This window comes from Alligator sinensis, unplaced genomic scaffold, assembly GCF_000455745.1.
Source record: "Alligator sinensis unplaced genomic scaffold, ASM45574v1 scaffold358_1, whole genome shotgun sequence".
Lineage (NCBI taxonomy): Eukaryota > Metazoa > Chordata > Crocodylia > Alligatoridae > Alligator > Alligator sinensis.
Genome location: NW_005842121.1, coordinates 750,741 through 767,497, shown reverse-complemented (window position 1 = coordinate 767,497; position 16,757 = coordinate 750,741). Strand labels below are relative to the sequence as shown.

General features: G+C 45.8%; 1 long non-coding RNA gene across 1 annotated transcript in view; it reads left to right on the top strand.

Moving 5' to 3' along the window:
• Positions 1-9,830: 9,830 nt before the first annotated feature.
• LOC112550476 overlaps positions 9,831-16,757 on the top strand; it is a 110,224-nt gene continuing 103,297 nt past the window's right edge. The window contains exon 1 of the long non-coding RNA XR_003094352.1: positions 9,831-9,973. This is a non-coding gene — a long non-coding RNA (uncharacterized LOC112550476). The remainder of the gene's footprint in view (positions 9,974-16,757) is intronic.

Sequence of the window (16,757 nt, the reverse complement as noted above, 5' to 3'; positions counted from 1 at the left end):
AAAAATAAATAAATAAATAAAAAAGCTGAGTACAGGGCTTTTTTGCTTCCCCCACCTCCCCCAAGAGCCAGGACACTGGGGCCAGGCAGGGCATCCATTGACAGGGCTGGGAGAGTGGGTGGGGGATGGTGCCTGTTTGATTCAGAATTTCAGCTGATTTGGTGGCAGCTGAATCTCTGAATCAGATTCAGCCAAATCAATTCGGGGCAGTGATTCAAATCATCAAATCGAATCGCTGTCCCCTGAATCGGCCAAATCCCAATCCGAAATGAATACTAGCTACTTCTCACAGGCCTAGTAGCAACCAAATACTCAGTGTATTTCTGAAGAAAAGATATAAGCTATCTTTGGTAAACAGATTTTTGATTTAATAGCATTTATTTTGAAGATAACATTAATTAATTTGTGTGCCTTAAAGCCTGCCCTTAAGGTGAATAAACATTGTTACTCCATTTCAATGGATCTTAACATTTTTTTTTTTTTTTTAGAAGTACCTGAAGTAAAGACTTCTTTCGGCTGTACAGGACTTGGTTAAGATTGCTCACCTCAACTCATCTGGGCTGCCCATGACAAAGCAGCCAGGATTTGCCAAACTCTAAATTACATTCTCTTGTTGCTGTTCAGTTATGTACTAAGTCAGGACTCAAAACTCACATGGGGAATAACATATGTTGGACTCAATGCTTCTAGAGAAGAATGCCCCCCACTCTTTAACAATGCAATCTCCATTCAAAGCTCTCAGAGAGACGCACGTGGAAGAGATATCTGACTGAGGTAACTGTTGTTTGCTCTCACTTATGTTCCTTTTTTGTTTTGTTTCATTCTTTTTCCTTTCATGTCTTTATTAATACAAACCTACAGGTGACAAAGGTGAGTGTCTTGATTCTTTGATGGTGTTATCATCTAGGCCAGATTCTTTTCTAATCACTAGATGCATAAGTGACCTCTCCATGGACTGCCACCTTCAAGGGGTGGAGAGGCTTGCATGTACTGATGACCCTGAGAGCAGCACTGTCAAGGCTTATGTACTTCTGGTAGGGTCATGCATGGTGGTAAAGTCAAAGGTGAGGTATCGGATGAAGAGCAGTCCAACACAACACACAGACCTCAGTGGTGGAGAAGGCATACTCAATGACTGTCAAGGCAGATGAAGACTGCAATGGAAAAGTAACCCCAATTTTCTTGGATCTCCTTGCCACTGGACACAGGTTTCTCCTCCGCCAAGATCTGTGCAGTTTTTGATGCACAACAGCCTCTCCACATGAAATAAGTCATATGCAGGCTTCTCCCACTGGTCAACCCACAAGAGTGATCATCCTTGACTGTGAGGGATTGCCAGTGATGAGGCATAAGTGGATTTAGGTGCCTAAGTGTGTTCCTGCTTGAGTTTTTGAAAGGCACCTAATGCCAAAGGTGGGTGGGTCCTTCTCCTCCTCTTCCTCACTGCTTTTTTGTGACTCAGTCTTGAGGGTCAGATGCTGATGTATGAAGCAATGTGGAGTTTCAGGGCCTTGAGCAGAGTGAAACAATCACGCTTCAAAGTGTAAGCCCATGTATATGACTAGGAGGTGAACTAGAATCTGACCCCTAATGTATACAGAAGATAATTTGTGTGGCTAAAATAGTAAGCGTCCTGCTTCTACCCCCAGAGATACTGCCATGGCTGCACTTGCCTGTGGTTGGGACAAGTGATGTTTAGAGAGAAATGAACATTCCCAGAATAGTATGGCATCTCTTATGAGAGATGAGCAGATGCCAAGGTTTTCTCCCACCCAAGCAAAGATGCCTACTGCCACTACTGTACCTGTCAGAGTGTGCCATAGCTCATCACAGTGCCATCCTAACCTGGGCAGTACCTGTAGGTCACTGGATGTAGGGATCTACCCAAACACTAGGCCCTTAGACTCATGGATGGGTATAGTGTGGCTGAACTGATAGGACCTGGCTTCATACAAATGAAATGGCAGCACATCTAAGCGTGGTAGGCAGCACAGGTCCCAGAATGCCCAGCTTACCTGTGGGCTTGCAGTACCTCTGGATTAAATGTTACTTACAGCAGCGTGGCCTGTTTCACATTCATTTTTTCAACAACCGGATTTATCTACAAGGTAAATCTCTCTGTGCCACCAGTGCTTTAACTATATCTGATATAACTGAGCATGTACATCAACTGCATTTACACACAACTCTTTATTATTCTATTTGCCAGCAATAAAAAGCTGTGTTGGGACTGAGGCCTGCTAATGTGACCTTGTTGTCTTGCTTTACCAAAAAAAAAACCATTCTGCTCGCAAATCCGACCAGTTAAAATGAGCAATAAAAGAGTAACAAAACATGGGAGAAAGGTACTAGCAGGAGCACAACAGTTGACATTTGGTCAACAGGATAATGGCAGGAACTTATCTGTCACTTTAGGCTCAAAAGGTGCCTCAAGAGCTGCAAGGCAGACAAGGTTCCTTGGGTGAATTTGATATCTTTTATTAGACTAACCCAAATGGTTGGAGAATAGTTGTTAAGCAAGCTTTCGGGTTCAAAAACCCTTCGTCAGGCTCAGGAAGCTGCAGCAGTAGGTGGCTGGACCAGATGACCATTGACCATTATGGCAGTGTCCACAGAAGCATGGACGTTTGGTTCCCCAGAGACAAGTAGCTGCTTGCTACTTGTCCCTGGGAAATGCCCCTTGCACCACTGCTACTTGCCCCTGGAGAATGCCCGTGCCATGCGCACTTTGGTGCATGGCAAATTACCCTGGGTCGGGTAGGGGAGGCTGGGGCCAGCACTAGGCTGGCCCCAGCAGCCTTACCCAGGATGTTGGGGGCCTCCAGGGCTGCAGCAGTAGTGATTCTGCCATGCAGAGCATGGTCAGCAGCCACAGTGCAGCTCTGGGTGGCCCGGCTCTGTTTTTTGCATGTGCTGCCCATGCATACGCTGCTCCATTTTTTTTTTCTGAGAGTTTTTCTGACCCTTGAATAACCAGAGGTCCAGAAAAACCACAGAAAAAAGAAGCAGAGCAGTGAACGCATGGGAGCGCTCCTTTGCAGTGCAGAGAACATCTGAATGTGCAGTATGTGGTGCTGCAGACGTGTTTGCAGCGCAACATAATGCATGGCTGCGCTCGTCTGAATATGGCTCTAAGTCTATTCAAACCAAAGCCTTGTTGTTTAAAGCAATTGTGGCATTTTATCTATGGTGCAGGCGAGGTCAGTTTTAGAAATGGGTGTAGACCAGTGGCTCTCAACCTTTGTAGACTTAAGACCACCCCTCCACAGCTTCTCAAAGCTTAGCGGCACCTGAGACCTGAACAATACAACTGAGAAGCGAATGCATCAGAAAGGCACGCCTTCTACCTTGTATAGTGCAGGCTGATGCTCTGTTTCTGCTGCAGCTCTTCCCAGTTCCTGCTGCAAATAGGTCCATGGGGAAGTTTCACCCCACAGTGGTGGCAGCAGTTCTGGCATCACAGCACCCCTGGCACTTTCTCATGGGACCCCAGGGTGCTGTGCCACCTCTGCTTGAAAACCGCTGTTGTAGACCTTGCAAAGGAAGAGCTGCAGCTATATCACAGCCCAAATAGAGCTGAAAATGTATCTACTCTGAGGCAGTTTGTTCTTTTTTCCCTTCAGCCCTACAGAGGCTGGCAATATATTTTCCACTGTGGCCCATTGAGTAGAAGGGCATCTGTCCATCTGACACTATTATTTCACTGAGGCTACTTAGTGCTTCCCTCTTCTCCCTTGCCAAGGGTAATACATGTCACAAATGAGAGCCTGGAATGATTTACACAGCATAAGACACCCGTCCAGAAGTGTCACTGGCTGTTCAGGTGTCGGTATTTGTGGTGACGGAGAGGAACTGCCATTTCGGGCGTTAGTGTCGATTGAACGCGTCAAGCCTAAGAGATGAGATGTGGGGGGCTGAGGGACAAGTAGGTGATTTCAAGGACCTTTTGCAGGAGGGATAATATGCTCATCTGATTATATCTGTTCGGTGGCTTCTTCTGGCGTTAGTATTTGGCATGCACCCTTAGATCAAACCCATCAGCCTCCTCATGGCATCTCCATCACTCACAACACTCTTCAGCTAGAAAAGCAAGCAAAAACCTGCTCTTCACAGTGGCTCTAACTCACTGTAAACTAATGAGTCTGTCAAGAAGAAAACAATCTGCATTTGTCATTTCTTATCTGGTAGGCCTCCACTTAGCCGAGTCTGACACTGATCTCCTTATGCAGAGTGGGTCAAGGACTAGGCAGAGGTTGAGGCCAACTCGGATGTGCTACACTTAGCTCACGCTGGACTCTTCAATCATGCATTGTTTATGTCAGTGCCAGACCTAGATGTTTTACTAAATCATGTTTGCAGTATCACTGCGGGGGTTGGTGGTTATATTAAAGCTTTCTTATAAAACTCCAGCGTTATCTGATGGCAAATGTCAGCTCTATGTGGTAAGCATGATTAATAGAGGCCATTTTCCCCCATTGGACTCCTAGTGCATGCAATGGAAACCCTGTAGTTTATTTCTCTCAGGCCAAGGAAAACTTACTGTGTCTGTTGTTGCTCTTTGCAAAGCTGGGAAGGACTAAAGAAGATCTGATGCGAAGCAATGTCAGGGCATGTTAGCTTGGCATTATCCGAGTGAAAATATCCACCCAGGCCCTGATCCAGCAAAGAACTGATGCCAGGACTTGACTTTCACTAGGAGTATTTTATTGCCTTTTGAAAAAAGCATTCGAAGTTCAATTGACTTCAAGAGGATTTAAGCACATGGCTGATTGACATGATGAATGAAGGTAGATCCTCAAAGGTACCCAGATGTTGCAGGGTCCAAGTCTTAGGCTCCCTGGCTAAGTGCAGACAATCAAAAAGCTGAATCAGTTCAGTTAGGTGCCCTGAGCTGTGTCGATTGAACCGATAATGAAGCGAAGTGATGTGCACTTTTGAACCTGGAAAGGCAGCCAGGGGCTAGCCAAAAGCTGAGGGCTGCTAGATCACTCCTCCCAATCTGCTGGCTATTGCTGGGGGCACCTGATTGCAGCCGAGTGTGGCCCAGACCTAACTGGCTGCCCAGCACAGGCCCCCCCAAACCCCTGCTGGCCCCCTCCCCCGCCCGCGGGGGGGGGGGGGGGGGGGGTCAGTCCTTCCTGCCTGGGGCCCAGCTGGTGCTGGTCATCAGCCCACATGGGAGGATCCCTGTGCCCTGGTGGAGTTCTCCACCCCAGGCAGGGTGACCTGAGCCCTGCTGCCAGTGCAGAAGGGGAATTTCCCCTTTCCACCCCTCAGCATGGTCTGGCATTGGCTAGACCCCTGACTGGAGGGACTGTCCCCAATATGCACCTATGGGAGTGGGGCTGAGCCAGTGCCAGACCATGTGGAGAAGTGGAAGGGGGGAAATTCCCCCTCTGCACTAGTGGCAGAGTTTTGGAAACCCTACAGGGGTAAGAAAACCCCTGCTAAGACCCAGAGGTCTGGGCTGGCCCCAGGCTGAAGGGACCACTCCACCATGTCAGTGACTTTCCTGGGCCTTGGGGGAAACCCTCGCACACCAGGGGTCAGAGCCAGGTCTGGGAAGGGGGTCTCTGTTCCCCTGCCTCACTCCCCCATCCCACCAGGCTGACAGGTGCAGGCAGGAGCAGAGCTGGAGAACAGAGGCTTTTCTGTCTCAGCTCTGTGACAGCCTGGGGCTGGGCCGGCCCTGCTCGACTGGAGCACAGCCCAAGCCTAGCCTGCTCACCCAGCAAGGGGAGGGTTGTGTAGAGGTGCAAAGCATCCTGGGATGCTGCAGGACTGTCAGTTAACTTGAGTCAGGAGGGGATCTGGGACAGAAGTGCAATAAACCGGTTTAACCTAAACCATTTAAGTTTGATTTAAGCTAAGCCAGTTAAATTTGACTTAGGTTGCATCCATCCAGGTCTATCTTAAATTGGTTTGGGCCATTTTGAAACAGGCTTATGTGCACTAAACTTCTGTTATGTTACAGGTTTAAACTGATTTCCAGTCACTTAAACTGGTGTATGAGTAATGTCTGTCCCTACCCCGTGTCATCCAGTGAAATCCTCAACCCTGACTTGAGGGCCCAGGATCCTCCAGCGAGGTATGGGGAAAATAAGGTGCTGAATGCAGGGCTCCCCAGAAACTAGCCTAGGTGGGGAGCTACCTAAGCTACCCAGGTAGGAAATGGAGAGGAAAAGAAGAGGCCTGGTTTGCTTGTCCATGCAGGATCCACAACTATCAGACTTCTCTGGGAGTTAAGTCCTGAAGACCTTTCTGAAAGAGTGAGAGAGAGAGGCAAAGAGACTGCACGAACCCTCATGCCAAGATGTCCCGTAGCCTGGTGCAGAGGGTACTCACTCAGGAGTAGGAGATCCTGAGATTCAGACCCACTTTCTGCTTGATCAGGGCACACATTAGAACCATGATTTCTTCCATGAATGCCTTAAACTTGATTCTATGGGGAAAACATTTTTCTTCAAATGAAATATTCGATGTGGAGTAACATGACGTGTTTGGTTAGACCCCAAATGTGGGGACGGAGGAGGGGGGTTGCTTTGGTTTATTTTTGTTTAATCAGTAATGACTGGAAGATAAGTATCTGGGTTCGGTCTGACTTGACTTTTTTTTTCTTTTTAGTTTAGCCCCCAAACAAGCCCCCCCCCAACAATTTGCATAGCCCTGATCCAATTCCCAATGGAGCTAAGGGAAAATTTACCAGCCAAAAAAACCCTAGAATCAAACCTTCACAATTTGGCCAAGGGATTCGCCTGTCTTATGCCTATAGAATATAAACATACCTGCCAGAGAGGAGATCATGAATAAAAATGGAGTTTTTGGGTAGCTGTCCATAAAGATGAGGATGATAAAACTTTCATCTTTATGGATCTCATTTCATCCTAGCTCCCCAACAGTGCAGCAACATTTGGTTTTTAGTGATGGATAAAAAGCAGCTCAGGATGGACCAGGCATATTGGGTTAAAAGTAATGGGAAGCAAAATCGGATGGAAGAATGTGTTGGGGTCACCAGGATCATTGTGGTTTCTGGGGAATTGGAGCAAAATATTTCTCACAATTTGGGCTCAATTTCCAAGTTGGGGAGCCCAAGCTTTTAGTTCCTGAATTGCCCTTCTGGTACCCAGTACCATTTCATATGCTTAAGTAACACGGTTAGGGAAGGCAGGGAATCAAGCCTAGCGAGCTTGAAAATTATTCTCCGTATGACTAGTGAAATTCATGCAGTCAGTAGCTAATCTCAAACTCAGGTGTTGCATGCTGTAGAGTTTGAGTCAGTAATTGTACATCATCCTTGAAGTCTCCTGTTTCCTGTTAGTTTAGGGTATTTTAAGTGCAATGGTACAAGGTGACCAAATAGCCTTGGCTGCCCAGATAACCTTATCAGCAGCATTATGATTAGAGGCTGTATGTAGTGCAATGTTTTCTGCCTCTTCAAGAGGAGTCAGCAAAGGACAGAGGGAATTATAACATAACAAAAGATGCTGCTTCCTTGTCATTTCATTACATGTCTCTCACTCAGAGTCAAATCTGACAGCTTGAAAAATGCCATTCTGTGAGAGTCTACGTTCCAGAAACGTACAGATAAAACTGAAGCATTCATTTAATGCTTGAATAACTGAGCAACACTTAAAAAAATCATAAAGCAGCATTATCAACCTTAAAATATTCTTCTGAGAACATAACCTTGTGCTGTTTCCAAATACGGAAATCAAGCATATAAATGACATTCATTCAGAGACTTTTTTTTTAAAGAAAACTTTTAGCTGGAATACAAGTAGCACCGAGTCTGCTGCTGAATGATTTGACATGAGACCCGATCTGGGAACCACTTACTTTATTTTCCATTGGCATCAATGCAATTATTCTCATGAGCTGGGATTGGGTTGGCCCATAATTTAACATGCAGCAGCCTGCTGTGGTGGTACTTTGAGCTGTTGTACCCCTCTATTGAAGATAGGCTTTTGATCCTGCCTTAAGCAGGGGGTTGGACTAGACGATCTCTGGGGGTCCCTTCCAGCCCCACTTCTCTATGATTCGATGATATTCAAACCTGGGATTGGAAAAAAGGTGCTTCCAAAAAACCCCCTCGATATAATTGGGAGTGGTGTGTTGGGTGTTGTTGCCTTCAACAGGTTACTCGTTACAGATTCCAAAAGTTTTGAGCCATCGAGTACCCTTTGGCTAGATTGGCCATATGCCTTGCCTTTTGTTTTCCCCGGTCTCTTGGCCAGACTATCAGTGCGCTTACAAAATGTTCTGCGTGGAATATTTATTGGAAGGGCTTCCTCGTGGCCTTAGGAGGCCGTAGGAGGATTCTGGCCTCAGAAATGACAAAAATGTGCATCTGATTAAAAGAAAAAAGACCCAAGATGGGGTCTCTAGGAATAATCCCATGCTGTCAATAGGTTATGCACACTTGGCTGCAGATATTTTGCACATCACTATGTATCTTTATTACAAGATGACCCCAAGACAACAGGCAATCCGTCTGTGCCACCATCAAGCTGATAGAATTAATAAGGTTGACGATAAACCACCGAAAGTCCCAGCTGTCCTAAAAGATAACTGGGATAGCTGGGAAATCCTCTCTGCCTGACACAGCTGAACTCAGTCTTTCTACTATAGAGTATTATGTATTTGAAAATGTCGGTGGATGTCAGATAAGACCCTGAGATGAATATTGAGTTATATGATGTGAAGCACCCATGGCTTATCTTCACTTTGGGTGGTGGCAGTGTCTTTCCATCTTAAGGCTTTGCCTATCCCTAAAGGGCCAGATCCAAAAAAAAAGGGACTTAACTCCCTAGCATGGGACTTAGTTGGAGCATAGTGCCTCAGTCCAAAATTATGATCCTGAAAACCTTTGTTATGCTGCTTTTGAGCCTTGGAGGGGCCTGAATGCCATAAATCCTGAAGTTCATGACATGCTATTAATACTCCCCAAGCCTCAAAGGATTTGGTTTTGTGCATCCCTGGAAGCACCTTGGTCTCTACAAGGCCAAGTTTTGACAACTTAGTCTTGACAGCTCAGCGTCTAGCTCATACCTAGGCCCAACCAGGATCCATACTAGGTTCCCGTCCACCTGTCTCCCCTGAAGGACTTCCTCCAGTAAGTGTCCTTGGAAAAACACCTCTTATCCACCTCCTAAAGTGGGCTGCACACACGCTGTGGTCCCATGAACACTTGGAGCCCGTTCAAAAGGGGCCATTTAAAAAAGGCAGTAGCTAGCAATGTCCTCATTGTTACATGTTAATGAGCTGAGAACAAACAGATTTAGGAGCCTAGCAGCGGGCATGTCGCAATTGCTGTGGGTGAATGAGCTGAGAATGATTCAGATATGCCCTAACCATTATGCTTTTGGATAAAAGAAGTGTTCCACCTCCTTCTTCTATGTTTTAAAAGAAAGAGTCACTCCTAGCCTGTTTTGGGAAGAGAAGGCATGGTGGCCTACCTTATGGGGGGACTTTGGAGTTGTGCATCCTGCATGGAGAGAGGTACCAAACTCTAGCCACAACTAAGGCAGAAGATCTTAGCTAGCTTAGGCAGACCAGATGGAGAGATTTTTGTAGATCCCATTCAAAAGTAACTAATTTCCCCATATGCATTTTCAGAGGAGCCTGGGCACTTAACAGCAGGGGCCCAAATACTCAGCAGCCTTGTGCCACCTACGTCTTCAGGCAAAGCTGGTCCAAAATGCATTGACCTGTTCTACAAAATCACAGAGCCAATGACAACACTGACTCTCACTTCCTCCTGTAGCAAATAATTTCTGAGTGACTGATTAACTTCCATTTTCATGTGCAATGCAGGAAGCAAGCCTCTGGTCCCTGCCAGAAGCCTGTGAGCTTCTCAAAAATGCAAGTGCCTTTGTAAACAACCGGAAAACCAAAGCAAAATTAATTCTGCCCAGAAATTATAATCAAAAGGAATAGTCATGAAACCCTTGGTGCATTTTAATGACTGCTAAAGGTAAGAGGATAAATACAATATTAATTTTATGACATTTTTTTTTACACTCCAGTAAACATAAATTTCTGTAATTATATTTACTGGGCTTGGCTGTGTTGAGAGATAAGGGATAATTACATTCGTGCCTGATGGGAAAGAGCCTGCAAAAATTATACATTTTTGAATGTTAACAATACTGTTATATTAGGGAATTCAATCAGATGTTAATTAATAACAAGGGAAAATGCTATCTATGAACAAGTTACAACAACTGAATCTATATTTTAAGAATAGAAAATATTTTCGTTTTTTCCCACTCTAATTACAATTTTCCTTGTCATACATAAAAAGAAACCCAGCACAATTAGATGGGTACATCAGCTGGATGACTGTTGCTTATGCCACTATTTCTGTGGCAATAAACTCCAAACTTAGGTTACTGGTTGGTGTTGGAGATGAGAGTTACCTTATTCCTTGCTTATTCCGGTCACGTTTCCATATCGTTTCACTGTGTTTTTGTCTGTCTTCCATCTCAGGGTTTTTTGAATATTAATAGAAACTCCCAGTAAATTATCCCACTGGGTAGGTTTGAAACATTTGAGTAAAGCTTAAATTTTATACGACTTGTAATGAAGTTTGAGTCCACTCCTGGCAGAGTTCTGTACATAATGCCAGCTTTCTTTCCCATACAACGTACACTGAGAAATACACGCAGTACAAAGAGGTCCTGGTCTCGGAGAGCTTATGCTCTAAATAGACAGGCTGGGACCAAACTAACCAAGGTGGGTTGCTTTGCTCAAAGCCATGTAGCAATTCACTGGTAGAGGCAAGAACAGAACCCATGTTTCCTGAACCTTAGTTGCTGTGCTCAGGATGGCTTTTCCCTTGGACATAGGATTGGGAGAATGAAAGAAAAGCATGAGGCTGGAAGGGACCTCAAAAGATCACCTTGTACAACCCTTTGCTTAAGGCAAAGTTATTCCTGGAAAAACCTCCCCAGACAAATGCTTGTCGAACGTACCGTTAATAACTCCCAGGAATTAATATTCTACAGCTTCTCAAGGTAATCTGCCCCGGCGCTTGTTCAACCTCATTCTTACAAAATTCTCCCTACTATCCAACCGAAATTACCTTTGTTGCAATTTCAGCCCATTAATTCTTGCTCCATTCCCAGTGGATACAAAAAGCAGTTGATTAAGATCCTGCTTATAACAACTCTTTTTGTATTTGAAGACTGTTATCAAATCCCTTCTCTTTAATCCCTACTCTTTAAACTTTTCATCCTATGTCTTGTTTTCTACAGTACAACTTGGTTTTTGGTTCTTCTGGAGTCTTTCAAATTTATCCATATCTTGCTTGCAAAACACTGCCAAATGTTAGACTCAGGACCACAGATGTCATGCCACCAATGCTGGACAAAAGTAGAAGAATTTCTTCTGTGACAACACTCCTATTAATAGATCCCAATACACTAATAGCTTCTTTTTTTTAACATTATTATACCATTGACTAATATTTAGCTTGCAGTCTACTAGGCCAGAAATAAATAACTAGAGCTACTAATTTTTGCATGCAGCCTTAAATGCACCATGCATTTCTTGTGACTGAGTTATACTAAGAAAATACAACAAGCAGTACTGCAGTAACTATAGCTGCAGCCAAATGATCATCTGCTCCTTGCTACTTAAGCCTCTGAGAAGGGTTTCTTCTCTCCAACCCCACAAGCTCTATAGGCAGGTCAGGTTAACTCCACAGGAAACCGTGCTAGTGTGGGACGAATGGTGGGAGATGGTGCAAGTCAGCAGCAGAAGGGAAACCATCTAATTTGGTTGGGGTGAAGAGGAATATGTTACCAAGAGAAGTTAGTAAAGTCCAGTAAGCTTCAGGATTGGTCTCATGGGCAAGGACCCAGTGCTTTTCTACACTGAGATCTCTATGACGTAGTAGGGGTCAAAAAGGTCCCATTGCATCTAGCTGCCATTCTCTGTTTCGCTCAACCCAGGCCTCCACATACAAAAGAGTAATGTTGGGACCGCAGTCTTGGAGGGGGCTTCTGCAGCCCCTCTCACAATAACTAGCAAATAAGGGAGTCCACGTCTGCTGGATTTGGTGTATGGCTGGTACGGGAGTCTTCTCTGCTGGCTTTCCATCAGCTACAACCTCCCTTACTTCCTGTCCCTGGAAAGTTTTCTGCTGGAGCAAAAGGAGTGGAAGAGAGAGACTGGGTCTCTGCTGCTTCCAGAAAGAAGGACCTTCATTTCCCTTTACATCTCCTTCACTCAGAGAAACCTCAGTCTTGCAACACCCGATCACTAGAATGACTTGTGTTTGGTCAGGATGAGAGGGCAACCAAGGGGTTAAAGAAGCATGCACCTGTGACAAATGCTCATTGATGATTCCTGCTCACCGATGAGGCTGAGTCTGCCACCTTGCACTACTTCCTTCTCCCGGGAGCTGTGGTTGGCTTCAAAGGGCCTGTTTATGGAGTAAGACACGATGGGACATGAGCTAGAGATAGGCAGAGTCAGCTGAAGTCGGTGCCGGTCTCTGGTATTTTGTTCCACTCCAGTTCCTCCAGAGCCTGTTCACCCACAATGAGGTGTGCTTCACAGCAGCCCCCGGTGATGACTCTGGAGCATCTTCACGGGGCATATCTTTTGGTCTGGGGCATGTGAAGGGGAGCAGGTGGGTAGATGTGCTTAGGGCTTTCCCAGACAGGAGCACACTACCCCCGTGGCATGGATGTGCCCACAGGGACCTCATCACTGTCATATTTGAGCACCTGCCAGTAACGCGCTGAGCAGCGTAACCCAGGTCTGTCTTGTGTGCCTTGGTCTGTCTCATTGTCTCTCCCCAAGGGGAGAAATGAGTAGTGGAGTGGGTTTTTTCAACAGGAGTTTTATAAGGGCCTTTTTGTCTTGATCCCGTTGGTCTCAAAGGGTGATGTCACCACCAATAGCAAGGATTCAATTTGATTTTTTGCCCTCACTAAAAGATAAACCTTCTGTTCTTGCGTCACGAGCTCAAAGGATGAAGTAACCTCCTTCATGCAGCCTGCACCTCTGTCCTGATCCATGTTACAAGCCTTCTGCCTTTTGTCTCAGACAACTACTTCCACCTCTTGCATAATTACTGTGTACTCCAAAAGAAGGGATGCACCAGCAAACGCTTCCCAGCTCAGCTCTCGACCATATGTGATAACAACTAGGAACAAAAAGCAAGCCGTCTTTCCACCCAGAACAGAAAAAAAATCCCTCTTCTCTTACTAGGTCTCATTGAATTATTTTGTCCTGGATTTATCCTTCACATGCACTGGGATTGACACATTTAGCTTTGTAGCTGGCTCTGTGGTGTACAGTCTGAAGACCCTTTTCTCCATAGACTTAGAGGACCACATTTCACAAGTCTCACATTGAAAACCCCTTAAAGAAAGGAGGTAAGCATGTGGAACCAGATGGACCCTATCATATTATCAGAGTTGTGTCTCCATCATTGGGCAGGAAATGTCACTGCATTGGGCTGATGTGAGTACTGTGTTGGGAGCGTAGTATGAGGTTGACCCAACGTTTTCTGGAGAAGTAGGATCAGGGGCAGGTCCTGAAGTACATAGCTTGCCACCACTGAGGAAAGAGCAGATCTGCTGCCTTCTGGGCAGGGCTGGTTCAGGGCATGGCTATCATAGGATCATCGAAGATGGCTGGAAGGGAGCTCAGGAGATCACATCTAGTCCAATCCCCTGCTCAAAGCAGGACCAGCCTCAACTACATCATCCCAGGCAAGGTTTTGTCTACCTGGGTGTAGCTATGCTCCATCCTGCCCTCTTTGGAGAATTGCTCTAACAACATAATCACCAGCTGAGATGGCCTTTCCCCTGCTGAAGTTACCTTATTCTAGCCCCAGATAATAGAGCAAGTACCTGTGTGTACGGGGGGGTCTGTTCATTCCTCGGCTGCTAACACGATGCTGCTCACAACAAACTCTCTGCACCTGTCCTGTATCCACTGAGGAGGGTGAAAAGGGCTACACCAACAATTCACTCAAGAGGAAGGAACCAGACTAGTCTGGGCTTTCCTACTTGCTCCTTGCTAACCAAGCCAGGCACTTAACACTGCTAAGAAAACCCTGCTCTTCTCAAGCCTGGCTCGTCTGGCTTGATTTGCTGCATATCAATCCAGATCTAGGGCTGAGGTCTGCTGTCACACTTTGTACGCCTAAAGGATTGCTTTTGTATGTTAATATTTGTTGCAGTATCTTATTAGGCATCAAAGGTAGCTTCTCTGGCTGTTGCTCCTCTCTTTCTTGGAGATTGATACTGTACACATTTGCTTTCTTTCCAATCGTCTCTTCCCTTCAGTTGTCCAGAGCTTTTCAGAACGAATTGACAGTCTCTGAGCAAGTCACAAAATGCATCATGCTCAGCCTCCTGAATGATCTGAGCTTGCTTTGTAAAACGAAAGGCAAAAAGCAAACAGCATAAAAAGGAAGGGTAAGGTATGATGAGGTGGCTTGTCCCTTGAAGGGCTGTTGGTTCTGGGGGTAGTCAGCTCTGTTCAATTATCCGACCCAGCTGGAAGAGGTCAGATGCTTCCCCTGAAGACCTGCGACTCTGTTTAGAAAGAAGCTCAGAGCAGACGGAGGGTCTGGCTGGAAAAGGCTTTTTTTTGGCCTGAGGTTTTTGCAAAGGGTTTGTCTGGCTTGGTGCTCTTTTGCAAGGCTTTTGTGCTTGAAGTAATAACTGATGCACACTGCGAAGGGCTTGGAAGAGATTTGGGTCCAGCCATGGCTTTTCCTGGGCAGCCGAAGGAGCAAATTCCTCAGAGCTTAGGGGGGTGGTTTTGCCTGTTTTGCTCTTTTCAGTATTTTCTGGGTCAGGAAACACCAGCTGAACAGTGGGAAGTGAGAGGTATGCTATTTGAATGAACAAAAGCCTCCTGCACATGTAGGAAATAGTAATCAGGAGGCGCAATGAAAGACGACTGTTAAACACATTTAGAAAATGAGATCCATGGGATGAATTATTTGGAGAATGGTGTTTGACCAGCTCTGTTTTAGCACTGAGTGGCTTTGTTTGGACACCAGTTCTCTCTCTCTCTCTTTTTTTTTTTTTTTCTGGGTCCTGTCTTGGGCTTAATGTTTTCCTTTTCTAATGTAATATAGTAGTGCCTGCTAATAGCACCAGGTAAATAACATTTGCTCATAATAGTGACTTAGGAGCAGGCCAGGTAAAGCTAATGGCTGCTTGCAGGCACTCATATTGATTTCAGTGCTGGGTGCCTACAAGAGAGTAAGGCTTGCACAGCTGAGAACCTACCACGTGTGGGCTGTTCCCACATTAAGGTAGTCTCAGTAGTGTTGCATCGTCACAAGACTAGACACACACAACCTAGCTATGTCTCTCTTTCTCAGCCACTTAAAATGAAGTGGATGGTGAGTGATAAGGAGCAGACACAACAGGCAACACTGCAAATTAAGTGAGATGCTGTTGAGAGATTTGCATGAGTAACACCTGGAACAAGCTCAAGGCAGGTTTCCCATTGTCTGCAGCGGGGTACAATTATTGGCAATCTTGCGTGGATGTTTGTCTCTACCAGCTCCTCTGAAGAGCCGGGCAGTGGGAGGAAGGAAGCTCGTGTTTCTAAAGCACTGGACTAGGACTGGGTTCAAATCCTGATTCTGCTGCACATGTCCCGTCTGGACTTGGTGGGTCTCTCTCTGCTGCATTTTCACCTTCTGTAAAGCTTGAAGGTGACTGTGATTCTTCACCTCCCTGCGGGGAGGGCACCTGCAGGGGGGATGGAAGGTGCTCAGATCAAACGGAGGTGTGGATGCCTGAGTGGCTAGGGAGTGATTGGTACCTCTACTGACCGTGACATATTCCCAATATGAGAGAGCACCTCCAAAACAGACACTGGCATTTAGAAGTTAGAATAATAGAAAATGAGGGTTGGAAGGGACCTCAGGAGTCACATCCAGTCCAACCCCTTGCTGAAAGCGGGACCAGCCCCAGCTACATCATCCCAGCCAAGGCTTTGTCTAGCCAGGTCTTAAATACCTCCAAGGATGGAGACTCCACCACCTCCTGGGTAACCTGTTCCAGTGTTTTATTACCCTCCTCATGAGAGAGGTTTTTCCTAATAGCCAACCTCAACTCCCCTTGCTGCAGCTTGAGCCCGTTGCTCCTTGTCCTGTCATCTGCCCCCACTGAGACCAGTCCAGCTCCATCCTCTTTGCAGCCCCCTGCAGGGAGTTGGAGGCTGCTATTCAATCCCCTATTTTTTTGTTTAGAACCCCCCTCCTACCCTACTCTCCTCCTACCCCCTGCCAAAAAGACTTCACTAACTTCTTTCTCTTTTTCTGTGTAAAGTGCTCAAATTCCAAGTCCTCTTACTATTACAGCATTTTGTCTTAATTACAATAACCTGTGCTGCAAAGCTGCTTCTCATCCGAGATGGTCTGGTAGGGAGCCTGAGCAATGGTTCTTGCCCAGAAGATTATTGCTAGCACAGCTGAGCCGGCATGGAGGGGTGTGACTAATTCACTATGGGCATGGACTAGTATCTGACTTTTTCATACTGGAAGGAATCCTGGCAACATGTTGTACTCAATGGTCTGGGATAACACCACTTCTGAGAGTTAGAACAGGTAACAAATGTAGCATAGACAGCGTCTCCATTTAGTGACTATGAATGTAGACTTTTTCATGATGACTGCTGCATTGCAGACTACTGGTCTCGAGAGAAGCCGAACATCTGTTAGCCCTGTTGAAACCAATGGGACCTCTCTCTTTCTCTCTCTGAGATCAGAA